This window comes from Salmo salar, chromosome ssa19 (assembly GCF_905237065.1).
Source record: "Salmo salar chromosome ssa19, Ssal_v3.1, whole genome shotgun sequence".
In the NCBI taxonomy this organism is placed as follows: domain Eukaryota; kingdom Metazoa; phylum Chordata; class Actinopteri; order Salmoniformes; family Salmonidae; genus Salmo; species Salmo salar.
This window is the reverse complement of record NC_059460.1, coordinates 46144025-46170010: the sequence shown is the minus strand read 5'-3', so window position 1 is coordinate 46170010 and position 25986 is coordinate 46144025. Positions and strand designations below refer to the sequence as shown.

The following is a 25986-nucleotide window of genomic DNA, read 5'->3' as shown; positions in this document are numbered from 1 at the left end:
CCTGTCACTGAATCCCTTGATTCCCTCTCCAGTCTGTAACTCCATGCGTCTACACTGTAAAAAAAGGTTCCTTTTGTTTTTACTGTAATTTACTGGCAGCTTACTGGCACCTGTAAGTTACTGAAAAAAAGTACCTTACGTTAAAGTCCAAAGATACGTTGATTTAACAGTATATTACTGTACAGTTTACAGTAATGTACTGTTAAACCAACATTTATTTGGAATTTACGGTAACATGCTGTATTTGTTTTACAGTAACTTACAGGTAATTGGATGCCAGAAAGTTACTGTAAAAACAACTGGATTTTTGTGTGTAACTCCTCCCACTGCCTACAGAAGGAGGAGACATACACTAGCTCTTATTAATATCTCTCCACTAAAAAATGAGTCCTAAAACAATAATACTTACTGCCATTGATACCAAGTCAGTAAGTCTCTTTCAGTACAAGAAAGACAGGTTACAAAACCTTATCAGACTTTTAGCTCTTAAGCCAAGAGAATTGGGGGGGAGGGGGGGGGGGGATAATGGAATTGTAGTGCTATAAGCTGGCTTTAGCCCACATCTTTATTCCAGTCTTTTTTCCACAATACCTGTATGTATGTACATTTGACCTGTAAACCTTTTGTAGACCTGGGTCAATGGATCTGTAGGTTTAATTAAAGTTTAACCATGGACCAGCAAGACCCTGGGTAGAAGAGATTATTTTCAGACACAATAACGCCTACATACGAGAGAAATTACATGGTTAGAGAGGATTCTTCAGGCCACCAAGGCAGTAAAGGGCATTGCATGGTCAATCCGATATGCTGCACAGTACAGTGTGCTCCAAGACACAAACCTGTCTTGGAGCTCTACGAACAATTCCTTCAACCTCATTGCTTGGTTTCTGCTCTGACATGCACTCTCAACTGTGGGACCTTATAAAGGCAGGTGTGTGCATTTCCAAATCATGTCCAATCAATTGAATTTACCTTAGGTGGACTCCAATCAGGTTTAAGAAACATCTCAAGGATGATCAATGGAAACAGGATGCACCTGAGCTTAATTTCAAGTGTCATAGCAAAGGGTCTGGGTACTTATGAAAATAAGGTATTGCAAAAAAATCCCTAAACTTTTTTTCGCTTTGTCATTATGGGTTATTGTGTTTAGATTGATGAGGAACACAATTTATTTTATCCATTTTAGAATTAGGCTGTAACGTAATTTTTTTTTTTTTTTAAGTCATGGGTCTGAATACTTTCCTGAATCCACTGTAAACCCACTGAACAAAAATACAACCACAACATGCAACAATTAAAAAGATTTTGCTGAGTTACAGTTCATATAAGGAAATCAGTCAATTGAAATATATTCGTTAGTCCCTAATCTATGGATTTCACATGATTGGGAATACAGATATGTATCTTTTGGTCACAGATACCCTTAAAAAAAGGTAGGGGCGTGGATCAGAAAACCAGTCAGTATCTGGTGTGACCACCATTTGCCTCATTTGTCACATCTCCTTCTCATAGACTTGATCAGGCTGTTGATTGTAGCCTGTGGAATGTTGTCCCACTCCTCTTCAATGGCTGTGCGAAGTTGCTGGATATTGGTGGGAACTGGAACACATTGAGTATACAGGGTGAGTATGCAGGCCATGGAAGAACTGGAACATTTTCAGCTTTCAGGAACTGTGTGCAGATCCTTGCGACATGGGGGCCGTGCATTTTCATGCTGAAACATAAGGTGATGGTGGCGGATGAATGGCATGACAATGGGCCTCAGGATCTCGTCACCATATCAATAAAATGCAGTTGTATTCGTTGTCCGTAGCTTATGCCTGCTATACCATAACCCCACCGCCACCATGGGGCACTGTGTTGACAACGTTGACTTCAGCAAACCGCTCGCCCACACAACGCCATCTGCCATCTGCCATCTGCCCGGTACAGTTGAAATCGGGATACATCCGTGAAGAGCACACTTCTCCAGTGTGCCAGTGGCCGTCAAAGGTGAGCCTTTGCCCACTGAAGGTGGTTATTACGCCGAACTGCAGTCAGGTCAAGACCCTGGTGAGGACGACGAGCACACAGATGATCTACCCTGAGAATGTTTCTGACAGTTTGTGCAGAAATTCTTCAGTTATGCAAACCCACAATTTCATCAGCTGTCCGGGGTGGCTAGTCTCAGGTGAAGAAGCCAGAAGTGTAGGTCCTGGGTTGGCGTGGTTACACATGTTCTGTGGTTGTGAGGCTGGTTAGACATACTGCCAAATTCTCTAAAATGACATTGGAGGTGGCCTATGGTAGAGAAATCAGATATTTGTTAGTTACATTTGTATTGAGTATTGAGTAAGGGTTGCCAAGATGGGCTGAACACTTTCCAAAAGGGTTCTTCAAATCAAATCAAATTGTTTTGGTCACACACACGTGTTTAGCAGATGTTATTGCGGGTGTAGTGAAATGCTTATGTTTCTAGCTCCGACAGTGCAGCAATATCTAACGACTAATATCTAACAATTTCACAACAAATACCTAATACACACAAATCTAAGTAAAGGAATGGAATTACGAATATCTAAATATATGGACGAGCAATGTCAGAGCGGCATAGACTAAGATAGAGTAGATAGTATAGAATACAGTATATACATATGAGATGAGTAATGCGAGATATGTAAACATTATTAAAGTTACTAGTGTTCCATTTATTAAAGTGACCAGTGATTTCAAGTTTTCGAAAAAAAGGCAGCAGCCTCTAGTGTCCTAGTGATGGCTATTTAACAGTCTGATGGCCTTGAGATAGAAGCTGTTTTTCAGTCTCTCGGTCCCAGCTTTGATGCACCTGTACTAAATTAACATTAAATTCTCTGCCAACAGCTCTCATGGACATTCCTGCAGTCAGTATGCCAATTGCACCCTCCTTCAAAACTTAAGACATCTGTGGCATTGTGTTGAGTGACAAAACTGCACATTTTAGAGTGACCTTTTATTGTTCCCAGCACAAGGTTCACCTGTGAAATTATCATGCTGTTTAATCAGCTTCTTGATATGCCACACCTGTCAGGTGGAGGGATTATCTTGACAAAGGAGAAATGCTCACTAACAGGGATGTAAACAAATTTGAGCCCAAAATTGTTTATTTCAGCTCATGAAACATGGGACCAACTCTTTACATATTGTGTTCATATTTTTGTTCTGTGTACATTTGCACAATTAGCACTTGTTGTCTTTCAAATACATAGTTACAGTTGTTGGCAGTGGTGTAAAGTACTGAAGTAAAAATACTTTGAAGTACTACTTAAGTATATTTTGGGATATCTGTACTTTACTATATACATGTTTGACAACTTTTACTTTTACTTCACTACATTCCAAAAGAAAATAATGAACTTTTTACTCCATACATTTTCCCTGACACTCTCTTTCCCATGATGGATCTGTGTGTGAGTATGTGTGTGTGTGTGCCCCAGATTCCCTCTCCCCTTGCTAGGCTTTGTTATTGGGCCCCAGAGGTCCCTGTTGGCAGCTGCCAAGTTGAATATACAGGCCCTTTGTGTGTGTGTGTGTGTGTGTGTGTGTGTGTGTGTGTGTGTGTGTGTGTGTGTGTGTGTGTGTGTGTGTGTGTGTGTGTGTGTGTGTGTGTGTGTGTGTGTGTGTGTGTGTGTGTGTGTGTGTGTATGTGTGTGTGTCTCTCTCTCTGTGTGCCCCGGGGATAGGAGACAGGTTGTATATCCAGGTCCATTAACAATGTGACGTGAGGTGTTAGCTTGATTGACATGTTTATTGTTCCTCTGACCAGCCCACTGAGCAGCGCTAGGCTAGGTCAGATCAGAAGCATTACACTGGAGGATAAGCATCAACAAGACCCACTGTCACTGACCATTTAGAGCAGGGACACACACACCCACACACATCCACACAGCCCACCTCATGCTCTCCTTATTACGGAGGTGTTCAGTGCCTGAGGTATTTACCTTTGTCATGATGGCGGCCAATGATTTAATGTCCAATTTACGTACCGTCAGCTAGTGGTACCAGCCCTAGCTCCATTAGTGATAACGCTACAGCTGTTGAAAGCAGTCAATTGATGAACTGGACTAATGAGTGTGTGTAAAGGTAAAACCATTCACTGGCTAGTAGATTAGCCATCAGTGTACTGCCATCAGTGTACTGCCATCAGTGTACTGCTTCTCACTCATTTTCTTTAAGCCCCCCCCCCCCAAATCCTCAGATATTTGTTAGTTACATTTGTATTGAGTATTGAGTAAGGGTTGCCTAGATGGGCTGAACACTTTCCAAAAGGGTTCTTCAAATCAAATCAAATTGTTTTGGTCACACACACGTGTTAAGGAGATGTTATTGCGGGTGTAGTGAAATGCTTATGTTTCTAGCTCCGACAGTGCAGCAATATCTAACGACTAATATCTAACAATTTCACAACAAATACCTAATACACACAAATCTAAGTAAAGGAATGGAATTACGAATATCTAAATATATGGACGAGCAATGTCAGAGCGGCATAGACTAAGATAGAGTAGATAGTATAGAATACAGTATATACATATGAGATGAGTAATGCAAGATATGTAAACATTATTAAAGTTACTAGTGTTCCATTTATTAAAGTGACCAGTGATTTCAAGTCTTCGAAAAAAAGGCAGCAGCCTCTAGTGTCCTAGTGATGGCTATTTAACAGTCTGATGACCTTGAGATAGAAGCTGTTTTTCAGTCTCTCGGTCCCAGCTTTGATGCACCTGTACTGACCTCGTCTTCTGGATGATAGTGGTGTGAACAGGCAGTGGCTCGGGTGGTTGTTGTCCTTGATGATCTTGGCCACGCAGTAATGGGTGAACAGGGAGGACAGGAGGGGGCTAAGCATGCTCCCTTGTTGGGCCCCTGTGTTAAGGATCAGCGGCGTGGAGGTGTTGTTTCCTACCTTCACCACCTGGGGGCGGCCCTTCAGGAAGTCCAGTACCCAGTTGCACAGGGCGGGGTTCAGACTCAGGGCCTCGAGCTTAATGACGAGTTTGGAGGTTACTATGGTTTTGAATGCCGAGCTATAGTCAATGACCAGCATTCTTACATGGGTATTCCTCTTGTCCAGATGGGATAGGGCAGTATGCAGTGTGATGGCGATTGCATCATCTGTGGATCTATTGGGGCGGTAAGCAAATTGAAGTGTGTCCAGGGTGACAGGTAAGGTAGAGGTGATATGATCCTTGAATAATCTCTCAAATCACTTCATGATGACAGTGCTACGGGGCGATAATCATTTCGTTCAGTTACCTTTGCTTTCTTGGGTTCAGGAACAATGGTGGCATTCTTGAAGCATGTGTGAATAGCAGACTGGGATAGGGAGAGATTGAATATGTCCATAAACACACCAGCCAGCTGGTCTGCACATGCACTGAGGACGCGACTAGGGATGCCGGCAGCCTTTGCGAAGGTTAACACGCTTAAATGTCTTACTCACGTTGGCCACGGAGAAGAAGAGCCCACAGTCATTGGTAGCGGCCCGCGTCGTTGTCATTGTGTTAACCTCAGAGTGGGCAAAGAAGGTGTTTAGCTTGTCCGGAAGCAAGACGTTAGTGTCCTCGACGTGGCTGTTTTTCCTTTTGTAGTCTGTGATTGTCTATAGACCCTGCCACATGCGTCTTGTGTCTGAGCCATTGAATTCCGACCTCACTTTGTCTGTAAACTGACGTTTTGCCTGTTTGATTGCCTTGCTGAGGGATAACTACACTGTTTGTATCCTGTCATATTCCCAGTCACTTTGCCATGGTTAAATGCGGTGGTTCGCACTTTCAGTTTTGTGCGAATGCTACCATCTTTCCACGTTTTCTGGTTAGGTTAGGTTTTACTAGTCACAGTGGGTACAACATCTCTTATACACTTCCTGATAAACTCAGTCACCGTATCAGTATATACGTCAATGTTATTCTCCGAAGCTACCCGGAACATATCCCAGTCCGCGTGATCAAAACAATCTTGAATCGTGGATTCCGATTGGTCAGGCCAGCATTGAATAGTCCTTAGCACAGGTACTTCCTATTTTAATTTCTGCCTATAGGAAGGGAGGAGCAAAATGGATTTGTGGTCAGATTTCCCGAAAGTAGGGCTGGGGAGGGCTTTGTAAGCAATTTGGAGTAGCAGTGGTTGAGTGTTTTAGCAGAGTGAGTACTACAGTCTTCTGTGTTGATAGAACTTTGGCAGCCTTTTTCTCAAATTTGCTTTGTTAAAATCCCCAGCTACAATAAATGCGGCCTCAGGATATGTGGTTTCCAGTTTGCATAATGTCCAGTGAAGTTCTTTGAGGGCCATCATGTTATTGGCTTGAGGGGGATATACAGGGCCTTGACTATAACCAAATAAAATTATCTTGGGAGATAATACGGTCGGCATTTGATTGTGAGGTTTTCTAGGTAGAGTGAACAAAAGGACTTGAGTTCCTGTATGTTATCACAATTATACCATGAGTTGTTAATCATGAAACATACACCCCTGCCCTTCTTCTTCCCAGAGAGATATTTATTACCGTCTACGCGATGAACTGAGAACCCAGCTGGCTGGACCGACAGACAGTATATCCCAAGAGAGTAATTTTTCCGTGAAACAGAGTATGTTACAATCCCAGATGTCTCTCTGGAAAGAAACCCTCGCCCTGAGCTCATAAACTTTATTATCCAGAGACTGAACATTAGCGAATAATATACTCGGAAGCGGTGGGTGGTGTGCATGCCTCCTAAGTCGGACTAGAAGACCACTCCGAGTACCTCTCCTTCGATGTCATTTTTTGGGGGTCGGCCTCTGGAATCAATTAAATTGTCCTGGTGGGTGCAAACAAAGGATCCGCTTTGGGAAAGTTGTATTCCTGGTCTTAATGCTGGTAGAGCTGGTGAGTTACCGTCGCTCTGATATCCAATAGTTCTTCCCAGCTGTATGTAATAACACAAAACATTTTCTGTGCTAATAATGTAAGAAATAATACAACAACAAAAAATATAGCAACATTTCCTAAGAGCTAGAAGCAAGGCAGCCCTCTCTGTCGACGCCATTTTTAGCTTCTTTGTGGAGGGATAGGGTTTTACCAAGAACTGTTTTGATAACCCTTTTTGGAAGACAAGGGTTCTTTGTAAGGCGAATGGTTCTACCTAGAACCTTTAACGTCCAAATAATATTTTTTGGAAGAAAGCATTCTTTGATTATTTATTTTTATTTTTTATTTTATGAAGGGCTCTACAAGCAATGAGGGCTCTATATTGAACCATATATAATATTTCCCAGCATGCTCTATTGCAGGGAGATTTTCAGAAGTGTTTGTTTTACTGTAATATCTGTGTTTTTTCATGTACGTTGATAAAGTATATGCTACACAAAGATACATAACATACAGTTTTCTAAATGAATCCATTCTGTTAGTAATTGGATTCATAGCACTTGTTTCTGATATAGTTGTTCCAGTTTAGATGGTTTAGGTAGTCTCAGTATTCAATCTTCCCTACCCTGGCAGTCATTCTGAATGCAGGTTGTGGGTGATTAACAATTCTACTTGTTGGATATCCTAACTCCGGCCTGATTCCAGTAGGAATTACACATCACTTTGCAATCCAGCATAATGTGACTTGCAGGACTGATGCGGCCTGTAAAAATGGATATTCCTAACACCAATGTGTTAGGGTATAACTAGGCTGTCAAAGAAAGGCCTTATGATTTACAGTATGTCATGTATTGTCATAAATAATACAATGTTAAAGGCTAATAAGGCTGGTGGAACGGTTCATATAGGGTTCTAGGAAGAACCCTCCTAAGATAAAAGGGTTCTCGGTAGAACACTTAATATAGGGTTCTAGGTATAACTATAAACAGGGGGTTCTTTGAAGAACCCTACATATAGGGTTCTAGATAGAACCCTCTGCAAAGGGTTCTGCCAAGCACCAAAAGGGGTTTCCCTATGGGGACAAACCAAGGAACCTTGTATGGTTCTACTTAGCACCTTTTTTTCACAGAGATGTAAATGAAGGTAGTCTTCGTCTGGTCTCTCTGTCTGTGTTTTACCTTGCTGCTTTCTGATTCACCGGGTGACTGCATAGTGACAGCAACTTTAATAATGTACTCCTCCAGTGGCATGCGGCCTGGATTTGAACATGTCTCCTTCTGTTCAGAACAGAGAGGACAAACCCACTCCGCAAAATGCCCTCCATCTTGTGTACAGGATGGGGAGCAGGGAGAGGCAGTGTTTCAAAGGGAGAGCCAGAGGAAATATGACATCCTCCTTAATGCTACTCCCAGACATTCATTATCATTAACATCTTATTTTTCATACCTGCTAACTGCTAAGTAAGCATTTATCCCCAAGCTGTTTCCTGTTCTCTCTTTCTTTCTTTCTTTCTTTCTTTCTTTCTTTCTTTCTTTCTTTCTTTCTTTCTTTCTTTCTTTCTTTCTTTCTTTCTTTCTTTCTTTCTTTCTTTCTTTCTTTCTTTCTTCCTCTCTCTCTCTTTCTTTCTCTCTCAATTCAATTTCAATTTAAGGTGCTTTATTGGCATGGGAAACATATGTTAACATTGCCAAAGCAAGTGAAATAGATTTTTTTTAATATACAAATTTACAGTAAACATTACACTCACAAAAGTTCCAAAAGAATAAATACATTTCAAATGTCATATTATATACAAATAGTTAAAGTAGAAAAGGGAAAATAAATAAACATAAATATGGGTTGTATTTCCAATGGTGTTTATTCTTCACTGGTTGTCCTTATCATCCACATCTATCTGACAGATTATTTGTTCTTCTGCTAAGTTTGTCAGAGCTGTTAGTGTGTGTGCGTACTGTAAGTGTGTGTGTGTGTGTGTGTGTGTGTGTGTGTGTGTGTGTGTGTGTGTGTGTGTGTGTGTGTGTGTGTGTGTGTGTGTGTTGGCATACTGTGTATGTGTGAGTATTCATGCTGTATGTATATTTATGAGTGTGCGGGCATATATGTGTGTCAGTGGAGGCTGGTGAGGGGAGGACGGCTCATAATAATGGCTGGAACGGCGCAAATGGAATGACATCAAACACATGGAAACCATGTGATGTATTTGATACCATTCCACCCATTCCACCCATTCCTTTCCAGGCATTACCACAAGCCCGTTCTCTCCAATTAAGGTGCCACCAACCTCCTGTGCTGTGTGTGCGTATTTGCGTACGGTACCATCCACTAGTACAGGCTGCCTCCAGGCAGAGCTTTACTGGTCTCTGTTGTCCCTGGTAGAGGATTTGTCTAGTGTGTCTCCTCTCCTCCTAGACCCCCGAACTCCAGAGCTCTGCCCTGATCTCTACCCTCCTGAAGCTCTATTAAACCCTCAGGGACGGCCCGGAGTAGACAGACACACAGCCCTGTTTCTGCCATAGCTGCGTCCTGTCACCTTAATTAGCCTGCATGCACAGCTGAGAAACTGACTGAGAAACAACAGCTAACTAAGTGCATGCTATCTATTGGTGGATAGGTGGTGGTTTACAGAAAGGCTGACTGGTGAGTTAGAAGAAAGAAGGAGGAATGGAAGAAGGGATAAAAGGAGGTAGAGGAGAGGTGGGAAGGAGGGAGAGGAGGGAAGGAAGGAAGGTAGGAAGGAAGGAAGGAGGGAGAGGAGAGGAGGGAAGGAGGGAGGGAGAGGAGAGGAGTGATAGAAGGGGGAGAGGAGGGAAAGGAGGGAGAGGAGAGAAAATACAGAGGGAGGGAAAGAAGAAGAAGGGAGAAGAGAGGAGAGAAGGAGGGAGGGAGAGGAGGGAGGGAGGGAGGGAGAGGAGGGATAGAAGGAGGGAGAGGAGAGGAGGGAAGGAGGGATAGGAGAAGAGGGAAGGAGGGAGGGAAAGAGGGAGGAAGAGGAGGGAAGGAAGGAAGGAGGGGAAGAAGGAGGGAGAGGAGAGGAGGGAAGGAAGGAGGGAAGAAGGAGGGAGAGGAGAGGAGGGAAAAGAAGGAAGGAGGGAAGGAAGGAGGGAGGGAAAATAAGGAGGGAGAGGAGAGGGGAGGAGGGAGGGAGGGAGGGAGGGAGGGAGGGAGGGAGGGAGGGAGGGAGGAGGGAGGGAGGGAGGGAGGGAGGGAGGGAGGGAGGGAAAATAAGGAGGGAGAGGAGGGAGAGGAGAGGCGGGAAAATAAGGAGGGAGGGAAGGAAGAAGGGAGAGGAGAGGAGAGGAGAGGAGAGGAGAGGAGAGGAGAGGAGAGGAGAGGAGAGGAGAGGAGAGAGGGTGATAGGGAAGGAGTTTAGTATTGAAGGAAATGGCTGGATTATATACCTAGTTATTTGATTATATTACTTTATTATCTAATCTACTGCCATGAAATCCCTTTATTATCCATAAGTAGATATCACATGAACAAACAGTAAAAGCACAATAGGGGATCTGAATTATGAATGATTTTAAAGCTAATTTCTCAAGTTAAGTCCTCATTTACATCTTCACTCAATAATGTTCAGCAATCTGAAATGGACAGGTCCTAAAGATCTGGACAACATCCCCGGCCACCCACCCTCCCTCCCTCCCTCCCTCCCTCCCTCCCTCCCCACACCACAACACAACACACACAGTATGTTTCCATCCAGCGGCTGAAGGCCAGCCCATATATCCCTGTCCTCTTTTACGGCTTGCCAATAAGAAATGAAAGTGTGTTTAATGTGTGGCAGCAGACGGCCTGATCTATGGGATGTCTATAGAAAGGCAGCCAGTGAGGACAGGCACTGTTGGGCTATTGACATCGCTGCTTGTGCCTCTGTCCCCTGGTGACGGATGTCTGCTGGCTAGGTAGCTCCTTTCAGGGATCTACCAAGGCCTAATAATTATGTGTACATTTACGACAAGGGCCAAGGATTTAATGGATCGATCGCAAACACATTCCAATTCCCATTCCACACATGGATTTCCTGTCGTTTCTTTAAAAGGATTTAGCATCGGAGTGCGGTTGCCATTTTCCCTTTCTGACTCTTACGAGGAAGCCTCTCTCTCATTCTTTCTCTCTCATTCTCTCACTCTCTCACTCTCTCGCTCTCATTTTCCCTTTCTGACTCTTACGAGGAAGCCTCTCTCATCCTATCTCTCATTTTTCCCCTCTCTCTCTCTCTCTCTCTCTCTCATTTTCTCTCTCTCTCTCTCTCTCTCTCTCTCTCTCTCTCTCTCTCATTCTCCCTCAATCTCTCCCTGAGTCTCACAGTAAATATATCACTGCCAATTCAATAGTACCTTAAATAAGAGATGACTCCACAACTCTCTAATGTATTTCTATTGTGTCATTTTTCAATTTTGTGGGCAGGGGTAATTTGGTTCTGACACAAGGTGGGGGGGCGGGGGGGAGGGGTGTTGTGGTGTATTAGACAGCAGGGGTGGGTTGTGTGGTGTATTAGACAGCAGGGGTGGGTTGTGGTGTATTAGACAGCAGGGGTTTGTTGTGGTGTATTAGACTGTAGGGGTGGGTTGTGGTGTATTAGACAGCAGGGGTGGGTTGTGGTGTATTAGACAGCAGGGGTGGGTTGTGGTGTATTAGACAGTAGGGTGGATTGTGTGGTGTATTAGACAGTAGGGGTGGGTTGTGGTGTATTAGACAGCAGGGGTGGGTTGTGGTGTATTAGACAGCAGTGGTGGGTTGTGGTGTATTAGACAGGAGGGGTGGGTTGTGGTGTATTAGACAGCAGTGGTGGGTTGTGTGGTGTATTAGACAGCAGGGGTGGGTTGTGGTGTATTAGACAGCAGGGGTGTGTTGTGGTGTGTTAGACAGCAGGGGTGGGTTGTGGTGTATTAGACAGTAGGGTTGGGTTGTGGTGTATTAGACAGCAGGGGTGGGTTGTGGTGTATTAGACAGTGGGGGTGGGTTGTGGTGTATTAGACAGCAGGGGTGGGTTGTGGTGTATTAGACAGTAGGGGTGGGTTGTGGTGTATTAGACAGCAGGGGTGGGTTGTGGTGTATTAGACAGCAGGGGTGGGTTGTGGTGTATTAGACAGTAGGGGTGGGTTGTGGTGTATTAGACAGTAGGGGTGGGTTGTGGTGTATTAGACTGCAGGGGTGGGTTGTGGTGTATTAGACAGCAGGGGTGGGTTGTGGTGTATTAGACAGCAGGGGTGGGTTGTGGTGTATTAGACAGCAGGGGTGGGTTGTGGTGTATTAGACAGCAGGGGTGGGTTGTGGTGTATTAGACAGCAGGGGTGGGTTGTGGTGTATTAGACAGCAGGGGTGGGTTGTGGTGTATTAGACAGCAGTGGTGGGTTGTGGTGTATTAGACAGCTGGGGTTTGTTGTGGTGTATTAGACAGCAGGGTTGGGTTGTGGTGTATTAGACAGCTGGGGTTTGTTGTGGTGTATTAGACAGTAGGGGTGGGTTGTGGTGTATTAGACAGTAGGAGTGGGTTGTGGTGTATTAGACAGTAGGGGTGGGTTGTGGTGTATTAGACAGCAGGGGTGGGTTGTGGTGTATTGGACAGCAGGGGTGGGTTGTGGTGTATTAGACAGCAGGGTTGGGTTGTGGTGTATTAGACAGTAGGAGTGGGTTGTGGTGTATTAGACAGTAAGGGTGGGTTGTGGTGTATTAGACAGCAGGGGTGGGTTGTGGTGTATTAGACAGTAGGGGTGGGTTGTGGTGTATTAGACAGTAGGGGTGGGTTGTGGTGTATTAGACAGCAGGGGTGGGTTGTGGTGTATTAGACAGTAGGGGTGGGTTGTGGTGTGTTAAACAGTAGAGGTGGGTTGTGTGGTGTATTGGACAGCAGGGGTGGGTTGTGGTGTATTGGACAGCAGGGGTGGGTTGTGGTGTATTAGACAACAGCGGTGGGTTGTGGTGTATTAGACAGTAAATTGGGTTGTGGTGTATTAGACAGTAGGGGTGGGTTGTGGTGTATTAGACAGCAGGGGTGGGTTGTGGTGTATTTGACAGCAGTGGTGGGTTGTGGTGTATGTGACAGCAGGGGTGGGTTGTGGTGTATTAGACAGTAGGTGTGGGTTGTGGTGTATTAGACAGTAGGGGTGGGTTGTGGTGTATTAGACAGTAGGGGTGGGTTGTGGTGTATTAGACAGTAGGGGTGGGTTGTGGTTTATTAGACAGCAGGGTTGGGTTGTGGTGTATTAGACAGCTGGGGTTTGTTGTGGTGCATTAGACAGTAGGGGTGGGTTGTTGTGTATTAGACAGTAGGGGTGGGTTGTTGTGTATTAGACAGTAGGGGTGGGTTGTGGTGTATTAGACAGCAGGGGTGGGTTGTGGTGTATTAGACAGCAGGGTTGGGTGACGGTGTATTAGACAGCAGGGGTTTGTTGTGGTGTATTAGACAGTAGGGGTGGGTTGTGGTGTATTAGAAGGCAGGGGTGGGTTGTGGTGTATTAGACAGCAGGGGTGGGTTGTGGTGTATTAGACAGTAGGGGTGGGTTGTGGTGTATTAGAAAGTAGGGGTGGGTTGTGGTGTATTATACAGTAGGGGTGGGTTGTTGTGTATTAGACAGCATTGGTGGGTTGTGGTGTATTAGACAGCAGGGGTGGGTTGTGGTGTATTAGACAGCAGGGGTGGGTTGTGGTGTATTAGACAGCAGGGGTGGGTTGTGGTGTATTAGACAGTAGGGAGGGGTTATGGTGTATTAGACAGTAGCGGTGGGTTGTGGTGTATTAGATAGCAGGGGTGGGTTGTGGTGTATTAGACAGCAGGGGTGGGTTGTGGTGTATTAGACAGCAGGGGTGGGTTATGGTGTATTGGACAGTAGGGGTGGATTGTGTGGTGTATTAGACAGCAGGGGTGGTTGTGGTGTATTAGACAGCAGGGGTGGGTTTTGGTGTATTAGAAAGCATTGGTGGGTTGTGGTGTATTAGACAGTAGGGTTGGGTTGTGGTGTATTAGACAGCAGGGGTGGGTTGTGGTGTATTGGACAGTAGGGGAGGATTGTGTGGTGTATTAGACAGCAGGGGTGGGTTCTGGTGTATTAGAACGCAGGGGTGGGTTGTGGTGTATTAGACAGCAGGGGTGGGTTTTGGTGTATTAGACAGTAGGGGTGGGTTGTGGTGTATTAGACAGCAGGGGTGGGTTCTGGTGTATTAGAACGCAGGGGTGGGTTGTGGTGTACTAGACAGCAGGGGTGGGTTTTGGTGTATTAGACAGCATTGGTGGGTTGTGGTGTATTAGACAGTAGGGTTGGGTTGTGGTGTATTAGACAGCAGGGGTGGGTTGTGGTTTATTAGACAGCAGGGTTGGGTTGTGGTGTATTAGACAGGAGGGGTGGGTTGTTGTGTATTAGACAAAATTGGTGGGTTGTGGTGTATTAGACAGTAGGGGTGGGTTGTGGTGTATTAGACAGCAGGGGTGGGTTGTGGTGTATTAGACAGTAGGGAGGGGTTGTGGTGTATTAGACAGTAGGGGTGGGTTGTGGTGTATTAGATAGCAGGGGTGGGTTGTGGTGTATTAGACAGCAGGCGTGGGTTGTGGTGTATTAGACAGCAGGGGTGGGTTGTGGTATATTAGAAAGTAGGGGTGGGTTGTTGTGTATTAGACAGCATTGGTGGGTTGTGGTGTATTAGACAGCAGGGGTGGGTTGTGGTGTATTAGACAGCAGGGGTGGGTTATGGTGTATTGGACAGTAGGGGTGGATTGTGTGGTGTATTAGACAGCAGGGGTGGGTTCTGGTGCATTAGAACGCAAGGGTGGGTTGTGGTGTATTAGACAGCAGGGGTGGGTTTTGGTGTATTAGACAGCATTGGTGGGTTGTGGTGTATTAGACAGTAGGGTTGGGTTGTGGTGTATTAGACAGCAGGGGTGGGTTGTGGTGTATTGGACAGTAGGGGTGGATTGTGTGGTGTATTAGACAGCAGGGGTGGGTTCTGGTGTATTAGAATGCAGGGGTGGGTTGTGGTGTATTAGACAGCAGGGGTGGGTTTTGGTGTATTAGACAGCATTGGTGGGTTGTGGTGTATTAGACAGTAGGGTTGGGTTGTGGTGTATTAGATAGCAGGGGTGGGTTGTGGTGTATTAGACAGCAGGGTTGGGTTGTGGTGTATTAGACAGGAGGGGTGGGTTGTGGTGTATTAGACAGCAGGGGTGGGTTGTGGTGTGTTAGACAGCAGGGGTGGGTTGTGGTGTATTAGACAGTAGTGGTGGGTTGTGGTGTATTAGACAGTAGGGGTGGGTTGTGGTGTATTAGACAGTAGGAGTGGGTTGTGGTGTATTAGACTGTAGGGGTGGGTTGTGGTGTATTAGACAGCAGGGGTGGGTTGTGGTGTATTGGACAGCAGGGGTGGGTTGTGGTGTATTAGACAGCAGGGTTGGGTTGTGGTGTATTAGACAGTAGGGGTGGGTTGTGGTGTATTAGACAGCAGGGGTGGGTTGTGGTTTATTAGACAGTAGGGGTGGGTTGTGGTGTATTAGACAGTAGGGGTGGGTTGGTGTGTATTAGACAGCAGGGGTGGGTTGTGGTGTATTAGACAGTAGGGGTGGGTTGTGGTGTGTTAGACAGCAGGGGTGGGTTGTGGTGTGTTAGACAGCAGGGGTGGGTTGTGGTGTATGAGACAGTAGTGGTGGGTTGTGCTGTATTAGACAGTAGGGGTGGGTTGTGGTGTATTAGACAGTAGGAGTGGGTTGTGGTGTATTAGACAGTAGGGGTGGGTTGTGGTGTATTAGACAGCAGGGGTGGGTTGTGGTGTATTTGACAGCAGGGGTGGGTTGTGGTGTATTAGACAGCAGGGTTGGGTTGTGGTGTATTAGACAGTAGGGGTGGGTTGTGGTGTATTAGACAGCAGGGGTGGGTTGTGGTTTATTAGACAGTAGGGGTGGGTTGTGGTGTATTAGACAGTAGGGGTGGGTTGGTGTGTATTAGACAGCAGGGGTGGGTTGTGGTGTATTAGACAGTAGGGGTGGGTTGTGGTGTGTTAGACAGCAGGGGTGGGTTGTGGTGAATTAGACAGTAGGGGTGGGTTGTGGTGTATTAGACAGTAGAGGTGGGTTGTGTGGTGTAATAGACAGCAGGCGTGGGTTGTGGTGTATTGGACAGCAGGGGTGGGTTGTGGTGTATTAGACAGTAGGGGTGGGTTGTGGTGTATTAGACAGTAGGGGTGGGTTGTGGTGTATTAAACAGCAGAGGTGGGTTGTGGTGTATTGGACAGCAGTGGTGGGTTGTGGTGTATTAGACAGCAGGGGTGGGTTGTGGTGTATTAGACAGTAGGTGTGGGTTGTGGTGTATTAGACAGTAGGGGTGGGTTGTGGTGTATTAGACAGTAGGGGTGGGTTGTGGTGTATTAGACAGCAGGGTTGGGTTGTGGTGTATTAGACAGCTGGGGTTTGTTGTGGTGCATTAGACAGTAGGGGTGGGTTGTGGTGTATTAGAAATTAGGGGTGGGTTGTGGTGTATTAGACAGTAGGGGTGGGTTGTGGTGTATTAGACAGCAGGGGTGGGTTGTGGTGTATTAGACAGTAGGGGTGGGTTGTGGTGTATTAGACAGTAGTGGTGGGTTGTGGTGTATTAGACAGTAGGGGTGGGTTTTGGTGTATTAGACAGCAGGGGTGGGTTGTGGTGTATTAGACAGTAGGGGTGGGTTGTGGTGTATTGGACAGCAGGGGTGGGTTGTGGTGTATTAGACAGCAGGGTTGGGTTGTGGTGTATTAGACAGCAGGGGTTTGTTGAGGTGTATTAGACAGTAGGGGTGGGTTGTTGTGTATTAGACAGCATTGGTGGGTTGTGGTGTATTAGACAGCAGGGGTGGGTTGTGGTGTATTAGACAGCAGGGGTGGGTTGTGGTGTATTAGACAGCAGGGGTTGTGTGGTGTTTTAGACAGTTGGGAGGGGTTGTGGTGTATTAGACAGTAGGGGTGGGTTGTGGTGTATTAGATAGCAGGGGTGGGTTGTGGTGTATTAGACAGCAGGGGTGGGTTGTGGTGTATTAGACAGCAGGGGTGGGTTGTGGTATATTAGACAGTACGGGTTTGTTGTTGTGTATTAGACCGTATTGGTGGGTTGTGGTGTATTAGACAGCAGGGGTGGGTTGTGGTGTATTAGACAGCAGGGGTGGGTTATGGTGTATTGGACAGTAGGGGTGGATTGTGTGGTGTATTAGACAGCAGGGGTGGGTTCTGGTGTATTAGAACGCAGGGGTGGGTTGTGGTGTATTAGACAGCAAGGGTGGGTTTTGGTGTATTAGACAGCATTGGTGGGTTGTGGTGTATTAGACAGTAGGGTTGGGTTGTGGTGTATTAGACAGCAGGGGTGGGTTGTGGTGTATTGGACAGTAGGGGTGGATTGTGTGGTGTATTAGACAGCAGGGTTGGGTTCTGGTGTATTAGAACGCAGGGGTGGGTTGTGGTGTATTAGACAGCAGGGGTGGGTTTTGGTGTATTAGACAGTAGGGGTGGGTTGTGGTGTATTAGACAGCAGGGGTGGGTTCTGGTGTATTAGAACGCAGGGGTGGGTTGTGGTGTACTAGACAGCAGGGGTGGGTTTTGGTGTATTAGACAGCATTGGTGGGTTGTGGTGTATTAGACAGTAGGGTTGGGTTGTGGTGTATTAGACAGCAGGGGTGGGTTGTGGTGTATTAGACAGCAGGGTTGGGTTGTGGTGTATTAGACAGGAGGGGTGGGTTGTGGTGTATTAGACAGCAGGGGTGGGTTGTGGTGTGTTAGACAGCAGGGGTGGGTTGTGGTGTATTAGACAGTAGTGGTGGGTTGTGGTGTATTAGACAGTAGGTGTGGGTTGTGTGGTGTATTAGACAGCAGGGGTGGGTTGTGGTGTATTGGACAGCAGGGGTGGGTTGTGGTGTATTGGACAGCAGGCGTGGGTTGTGGTGTATTGGACAGCAGGGGTGGGTTGTGGTGTATTAGACAGCAGGGGTGGGTTGTGGTGTATTAGACAGCAGGGGTGGGTTGTGGTGTTTTAGACAGCAGGGGTGGGTTGTGCTGTATTAGACAGCAGGGATTGGGTTGTGGTGTATTAGACAGCAGGGGTGGGTTGTGGTGTATTAGACAGTAAGGGTGGGTTGTGGTGTATTATACAGTAGGGGTGGGTTGTGGTGTATTAGACAGCAGGGGTGGGTTGTGGTGTTTTAGACAGCAGGGGTGGGTTGTGGTGTATTAGACAGCAGGGGTGGGTTGTGGTGTTTTAGACAGCAGGGGTGGGTTGTGGTGTATTAGACAGCAGGGGTGGGTTGTGGTGTATTAGACAGCAGGGGTGGGTTGTGGTGTATTAGTCAGTAGGGGTGGGTTGTGGTGTATTATACAGTAGGGGTGGGTTGTGGTGTATTAGACAGCATTGGTGGGTTGTGGTGTATTAGACAGCAGGGGTGTGTTGTGGTGTATTAGACAGCAGGGGTGGGTTATGGTGTTTTGGACAGCAGGGGTGGATTGTGTGGTGTATTAGACAGCAGGGGTGGGTTCTGGTGTATTAGAACGCAGGGGTGGGTTGTGGTGTATTAGACAGCAGGGGTGGGTTTTGGTGTATTAGACAGCATTGGTGGGTTGTGGTGTATTAGACAGCAGGGGTGGGTTGTGGTGTATTAGACAGTAGGGTTGGGTTGTGGTGTATTAGACAGCAGGGGTGGGTTGTGGTGTATAAGACAGGGAGGGGTGGGTTGTGGTGTATTAGACAGCAGGGGTGGGTTGCGGTGTGTTAGACAGCAGGGGTGGGTTGTGGTGTATTAGACAGTAGTGGTGGGTTGTGGTGTATTAGACAGTAGGGGTGGGTTGTGTGGTGTATTAGACAGCAGGGGTGGGTTGTGGTGTATTGGACAGCAGGCGTGGGTTGTGGTGTATTGGACAGCAGGGGTGGGTTGTGGTGTATTAGACAGCAGGGGTGGGTTGTGGTGTATTAGACAGCAGGGGTGGGTTGTGGTGTTTTAGACAGCAGGGGTGGGTTGTGCTGTATTAGACAGCAGGGATTGGGTTGTGGTGTATTAGACAGCAGGGGTGGGTTGTGGTGTATTAGACAGTAAGGGTGGGTTGTGGTGTATTATACAGTAGGGGTGGGTTGTTGTGTATTAGACAGCAAGGGTGGGTTTTGGTGTATTAGACAGCATTGGTGGGTTGTGGTGTATTAGACAGTAGGGTTGGGTTGTGGTGTATTAGACAGCAGGGGTGGGTTGTGGTGTATTGGACAGTAGGGGTGGATTGTGTGGTGTATTAGACAGCAGGGTTGGGTTCTGGTGTATTAGAACGCAGGGGTGGGTTGTGGTGTATTAGACAGCAGGGGTGGGTTTTGGTGTATTAGACAGTAGGGGTGGGTTGTGGTGTATTAGACAGCAGGGGTGGGTTGTGGTGTATTAGACAGCAAGGGTGGGTTCTGGTGTATTAGAACGCAGGGGTGGGTTGTGGTGTACTATACAGCAGGGGTGGGTTTTGGTGTATTAGACAGCATTGGTGGGTTGTGGTGTATTCGACAGTAGGAGTGGGTTGTGGTGTATTAGACAGCAGGGGTGGGTTGTGGTGTATTAGACAGCAGGGTTGGGTTGTGGTGTATTAGACAGGAGGGGTGGGTTGTGGTGTATTAGACAGCAGGGGTGGGTTGTGGTGTGTTAGACAGCAGGGGTGGGTTGTGGTGTATTAGACAGTAGTGGTGGGTTGTGGTGTATTAGACAGTAGGGGTGGGTTGTGTGGTGTATTAGACAGCAGGGGTGGGTTGTGGTGTATTGGACAGCAGGGGTGGGTTGTGGTGTATTAGACAGCAGGGGTGGGTTGTGGTGTATTAGACAGCAGGGGTGGGTTGTGGTGTTTTAGACAGCAGGGGTGGATTGTGGTGTATTAGACAGCAGGGGTGGGTTGTGGTGTATTAGACAGCAGGTGTGGGTTGTGGTGTATTAGTCAGTAGGGGTGGGTTGTGGTGTATTATACAGTAGGGGTGGGTTGTGGTGTATTAGACAGCATTGGTGGGTTGTGGTGTATTAGACAGCAGGGGTGTGTTGTGGTGTATTAGACAGCAGGGGTGGGTTATGGTGTTTTGGACAGCAGGGGTGGATTGTGTGGTGTATTAGACAGCAGGGGTGGGTTCTGGTGTATTAGAACGCAGGGGTGGGTTGTGGTGTATTAGACAGCAGGGGTGGGTTTTGGTGTATTAGACAGCATTGGTGGGTTGTGGTGTATTAGACAGTAGGGAGGGGTTGTGGTGTATTAGACAGCAGGGGTGGGTTGTGGTGTATTAGACAGTAGGGAGGGGTTGTGGTGTATTAGACAGTAGGGGTGGGTTGTGGTGTATTAGACAGCATGGGTGGGTTGTGGTGTATTAGACAGCAGGGGTGGGTTGTGATGTATTAGACAGCAGGGGTGGGTTGTAATGTATTAGACAGCAGGGGTGGGCTGTAATGTATTAGACAGCAGGGGTGGGCTGTGATGTATTAGACAGCAGGGGTGGGTTGTGGTGTATTAGACAGCAGGGGTGGGTTGTGGTGTATTAGACAGTAGGGGTGGGTTGTGGTGTATTAGACAGCAGGGGTGGGTTGTGGTGTATTAGACAGCAGGGGTGGGTTGTGGTGTATTAGACAGCAGGGGTGGGTTGTGTGGTGTATTAGACAGCAGGGTTGGGTTGTGTGGTGTATTGGACAGCAGGGTCTGTGGCTGAATCTAGTAAGATGTGACAACATGCTGGCTGTCTGGGCTGTGTAATGGACATGCTCTTATTTCATCCACACCATGCTCCTCCAGACAAATTACAGAAGTTTCACTAACACAATACACATTCTATTTCTATTTCCTTGTGGAGTTGTCATTCCGTGTGGAATGCTAGGAACGATGAAGACGTCCTTCCCTCTTTGCAGGATGTGAGTTCCTGTCTTCAGTGGCCAAGTATTATTTAAGACATCTGTGGGGAAAAAAAGAAAGAGGAAGAGAAACAGAGCAATAGAGACAGAGAAATAATATAATTTCATTGAATTGAGAGAGAGACGGAGAGAGAGAGAGAAAGATGTTGAGAGAGAGAGCGAGAGACAGAGAGAGAGAGAGAACGAGAACGAGAGAGAGAGGGAGAGAGAGAGAGGGAGATAGAGAGAGAGAGAGAGCGAGAGACAGGGAGAGAGAGAGACAGAGAGAGAGAGAGAGAGAGAGAGAGAGCGAGAGACAGGGAGAGAGAGAGACAGAGAGAGAGAGAGAGAGAGAGAGAGAGAGAGAGAGAATGAACGAGTGTCAGATAATGTGAAACCCAATCTCCCTTTTATTTTTATTTGCCCACCTCCAAAATGATTACATTTATTAGAAACCTCTTCAAGTAATTGTGGCTCAGCAGAGCAAATATTCAATTAATACTGACAATTGAATAAGTGTGATTCCTCCAGTCCGACCAACATAACCTTGATGCATGTCTCCCCTCTATTAAATTAGTCCTTTCATTCAGGGAGAGAGAGCGAGAGAGAGAGATGTGATTCCAAAACCTTCCATAACAAAGCCATCACCTTCAGAGAGATGAACATGGAGAAGAGTCCCCTGAGCAAGCCGGTCCTGGGGCTCTGTTCACAAGCACAACAGAAACAGAGCCCCAGGACAGCAACCCAATTAGACCCAACCAAATCATAAGATAAGAAAAAGATAATTACTTGACACATTGTAAAGTATTAACATAAATACAGAGCAAATAGAATGTTCTTTGGCCCTAAACAGAGAGTACACAGTGGCAGAATACCTTACCACCGTGACTGACCCAAATTTAGGAAAGCTTTGACTATGTACAGACTCAATGAGCATAGCCTTGCTATTGAGAGATGCTGCCGTAGGCAGACCTAGCTCTCAAGAGAAGACAGAAAATGTGCACTCCTGGATGTGGCAAGATGTGGCAGGGCTTGCAACTATTACAGACAACAAAAGGTCAAAGGTCAACATTCACAAGACCGCAGGGCCAGACGGATTACCAGGATGTGTACTCTGAGCATGCGCTGACCAACTGGCAGGTGACATTTTCAACCTCTCCCTGTCTGAGTCTGTAATGCCAACATGTTTCAAGCAGACCACCATAGTCCCTGTGCCCAAGAACACTAAGGTAACCTGCCTAAATGACTACTGACCCGTAGCACTCACGTCTGTAGCCATGAAGTGCTTTGAAAGGCTGGTCATGGCTCACATCAACACCATTATCCCAGAAACCCTAGACCCACTCCAATTTGCGTACCGCCCCAACAGATCCACAGATAATGCAATCTCTATTGCACTCAACACTGCCCTTTCACACCTGGTTAAAAAGGAACACCTATGTGAGAATGCTCTTCATTGGCTACAGCTCAGCGTTCAACACCATAGTGCCCTCAAAGCTCATCACTAAGCTAAGGACCCTGGGACTTAACACCTCCCTCTGCAACTGGATCCTAGACTTCCTGACGGGCCAGTAAGGGTAGGTAACAACACATCCGCCACGCTGATCCTCAACACGGGTGACCCTCAGGGCTGCGTGCTCAGTCCCCTCCTGTACTCCCTGTTCACTCATGACTGCATAGCCAGGCAGGACTCCAACACCATCCTTAAGTTTACCGATGACACAACAGTGGTAGGCCTGATCACCGACAATGATGAGACAGCCTAGAGGGAGGAGGTCAGAGACCTGACCGTGTGGTGCAAGGACAACAACCTCTCCCTCAACATGATCAAGACAAAGGAGATGATTGTGGACTACAGGAAAAAGAGGACCGAGAACGCCCCCATTCTCATCAATGGGGCTGAAGTGGAGCAGGTTGAGAGCTTCAAGTTCCTTGGCGTCCACATCACCAACATACTAACATGGTCCAAGCTCACCAAGACAGTCGTGAAGAGGGCACGACAAAACCTATTCCCCCTCTGGAGACTGAAAAGATTTGGCATGGGTCCTCAGATCCTCAAAAGGTTCTACAGCTGCACCTGCGAGACCATCCTGACGGGTTGCATCACTGCCTGGTATGGCAACTGCTCGGAGGCACTACAGAGGGTAGTGCGTAGGGCCCAGTACATCACTGGGGCCAAGTTTCCTGCCATTCAGGACCTCTATACCAGGCGGTGTTAGCGGAATACCCCAAAAATTGCCAATGTCTCCATCCATCCTAGTCATAGACTGTTCTCTCTGTTACTGCACGGCAAGCGGTACCGGAGTGCCAAGTCTAGGTTCAAGAGGCTTCTAAACAGCTTCTAACCCCAAGCTATAAGACTCCTGACCAAATGGCTACCCAGATTATTTGCATTATTTGCATATTTTATGCTGCTGCTACTCTCTGTTGTTATCTATGCATAGTCACTTTAACCTCTATGGGCTAGGTGGGACGTAACCGTCCCACTCTATTCAACAGCCAGTGGAACAGCGTGGCGTGAAATACAAAAACCTCAAAAATGCTATAATTTAAATTTTTCAAACATACGACTATTTTACACCATTTTAAAGATAAGACTCTCTTTAACCACATTGTCCGATTTCAAAAAGGCTTTACAGCAAAAGCAAAACATTAGATTATGTTAGGAGAGTACATAGCCAAAAATAATCACACAGCCATTTTCCAAGCAAGCATATATGTCACAAAAACCCAAAACACTGCTAAATGAAGCACTAACCTTTGATGATCTTCATCAGATGACACTCCTAGGACATTATGTTATAAAATACATGCATGTTTTGTACAATCATGTTCATATTTATATCAAAAAACAGCTTTTTACATTGGCGTGTGATGTTCAGAAAATGTATTCCCACCGAAAACCTCCGGTGAATTGACTAAATTACTCATCATAAACGTTGACAAAATACAGAACAATTATTTTAAGAATTATAGATGCAGAACTCCTTTATGCAATCGCTATGTTAGATTTTAAAATAGCTTTTCGGCGAAAGCACATTTTGCAATATTCTGAGTACATAGCTCAGCCATCACGGTGAGCTATTCAGACATCCGCCAAGTTTGGGGCACACTAAACTCAGAATTAGTATTAGAAAAATTGTATTACCTTTGCTGATCTTCGTCAGAATGCACTCCCAGGACTGCTACTTCCACAAGAAATGTTGTTTTTGTTCCAAATAATCCATAGTTATGTCCAAATACCTCCGTTTTGTTCGTGCGTTCAGGTCACTATCCAAAGGGTAACGTGCTAGCACATTTCGAGACAAAAAAATTCACAATGTTCCATTACCGTACTTAGAAGCATGTCAAACGCTGTTTAAAATCAATTTTTATGGTATTTTTCTCGTAAAATAGCGATAATATTCCAACCGGACAATAGTGTATTCATTCAAAGAGGAAAAGAAAAAACAGCGTGGTCACTTGAATGTGCATATCCAATCTCTTTGTCACCAGGCAGACCACTGACAAACTGAGCTACTATCCTCTGCCCAGAGACAGGAGACTCCTCAATCCGCTTTCTGAAGGCTTTAGAGAGCCAATGGAAGCCTTAGAAAGTGCTACGTAACCCCACAGATACTGTAGTTTCGATAGAGAATCAAAAGAAGAACTAAAAATTCTCAGACAGGCCACTTCCTGCTTGGAATTTTCTCAGGTTTTTGCCTGCCATATGAGTTCTGTTATACTCACAGACACCATTCAAAGAGTTTTAGAAACTTCAGTGTGTTTTCTATTCAAATCTACTAATAATATGCATATTCTCATTTCTGGGCAAGAGTAGTAACCAGTTTAAATCGGGTACGTTTTTTATCCGTCCGTGAAAATACTGCCCCCTGCCCAGACAGGTTAATAACTCTACCTACTTGTACATATTACCTCAATTACCTTGACTAACCGATGCTTTGTTGGGGAACCCCCTGTATATATCCCCGCTATTGCTTTTTTACTGCTGCTCTTTAATTATTGTTTCTTTCTTTTATTTTTTTATTTTTTTAAATGTTTTTCTTAAAACTGCATTGTTGGTTAAGGGCTTGTAAGTAAGCATTTCACTGTTAGTTCTACACCTGTTGTATTAGGCGCATGTGACAAATAACATTTGTTATTAAGAAAGGGCAACCAGTGAATAACAAACACAATTGTAAATACAACCTATAACTATTTGCACCTCGTTATAACACTCTTATAACACTGTTTATTATGGTTATAACACTGTTTAGTATGGCTATAACACTGTTTATTATGGTTATAACACTGTTTATTATGGTTATAACACTTTTTATTATGGTTATAACACTGTTTATTATGGTTATACAAATGTTTATTATGGTTCTAACACTGTTTATAGCCATAATATGACATTTGAAATGTCACTATTCCTTTGGAACTTTTGTGAGTGTAATGTTTAGGTAAAAAAAGTACTGTTTATTTCACTTTCGTTTATTATCCTTTTCACTTGATTTGGCAATGTAAACATATGTTTGCCATACCATTAAAGCCCTTTGAATTTATTTTAATTTAATTGATAGAGAGACACACAGAGAGAGAACGAAACAGAGAGAGTGAGAGAGAGACAGAGGCAGAGAGAGAGAGAGAGAGAGAGAGAGAGAGAGAGACAGACAGACATACAGAGAGACAGAGGTAGCACTGTTCCAGCAGTACAGTAGAAGTGGAAGTGGATAATGATGCTATAGTTTACTAACTTTGTTCTTTGCAAGTCTGTAACTGCACATATCCATTTCCTGCTTGGGGATCTTCTGGATGACCTGTATACATTAGCAATAATTCAAACTGGACTGTGTATATGTGTGCTAACTTGACATGTTATTACATGATATCTATGCTCTTCCATAGGACAAATTGTTACTATCACCTACATAGCACCATAGAGCAGCCCTAACAAAGAGCCAAAACCCTGTCCTGTAACCAGTATCTCTTTAGCAACACAGGCTAGCCGTTTTGTGCTCTATTGAAACATCGTCATTAGCAACACAGGCTAACCATTTTGTGCCCTATTGGAGTGTCATCATTAGCAACACATGCTAACCGTTTTGTGCCATATTGAAATGTTGTCTTTAGCAACACATGCTAACCATTTTGTGCCCTATTGAAACAATGTTGTTAGCAACACATGCTAACCGTTTTGTGCCATATTGAAACATCAACTTTAGCAACACATGCTAACTGTTTTGTGCACTATTGAAATGTTGTGGTTAGCAACACATGCTAACCGTTTTGTCTCTACCTCTGTGTGT

General features: G+C 45.6%; 1 protein-coding gene across 3 annotated transcripts in view; it reads left to right on the top strand.

Moving 5' to 3' along the window:
- LOC106578887 (carbonic anhydrase-related protein 10) overlaps positions 1–25986 on the top strand; it is a 338839-nt gene that overhangs the window by 112326 nt on the left and 200527 nt on the right. The gene's annotated exons all lie outside the window — the stretch shown is intronic.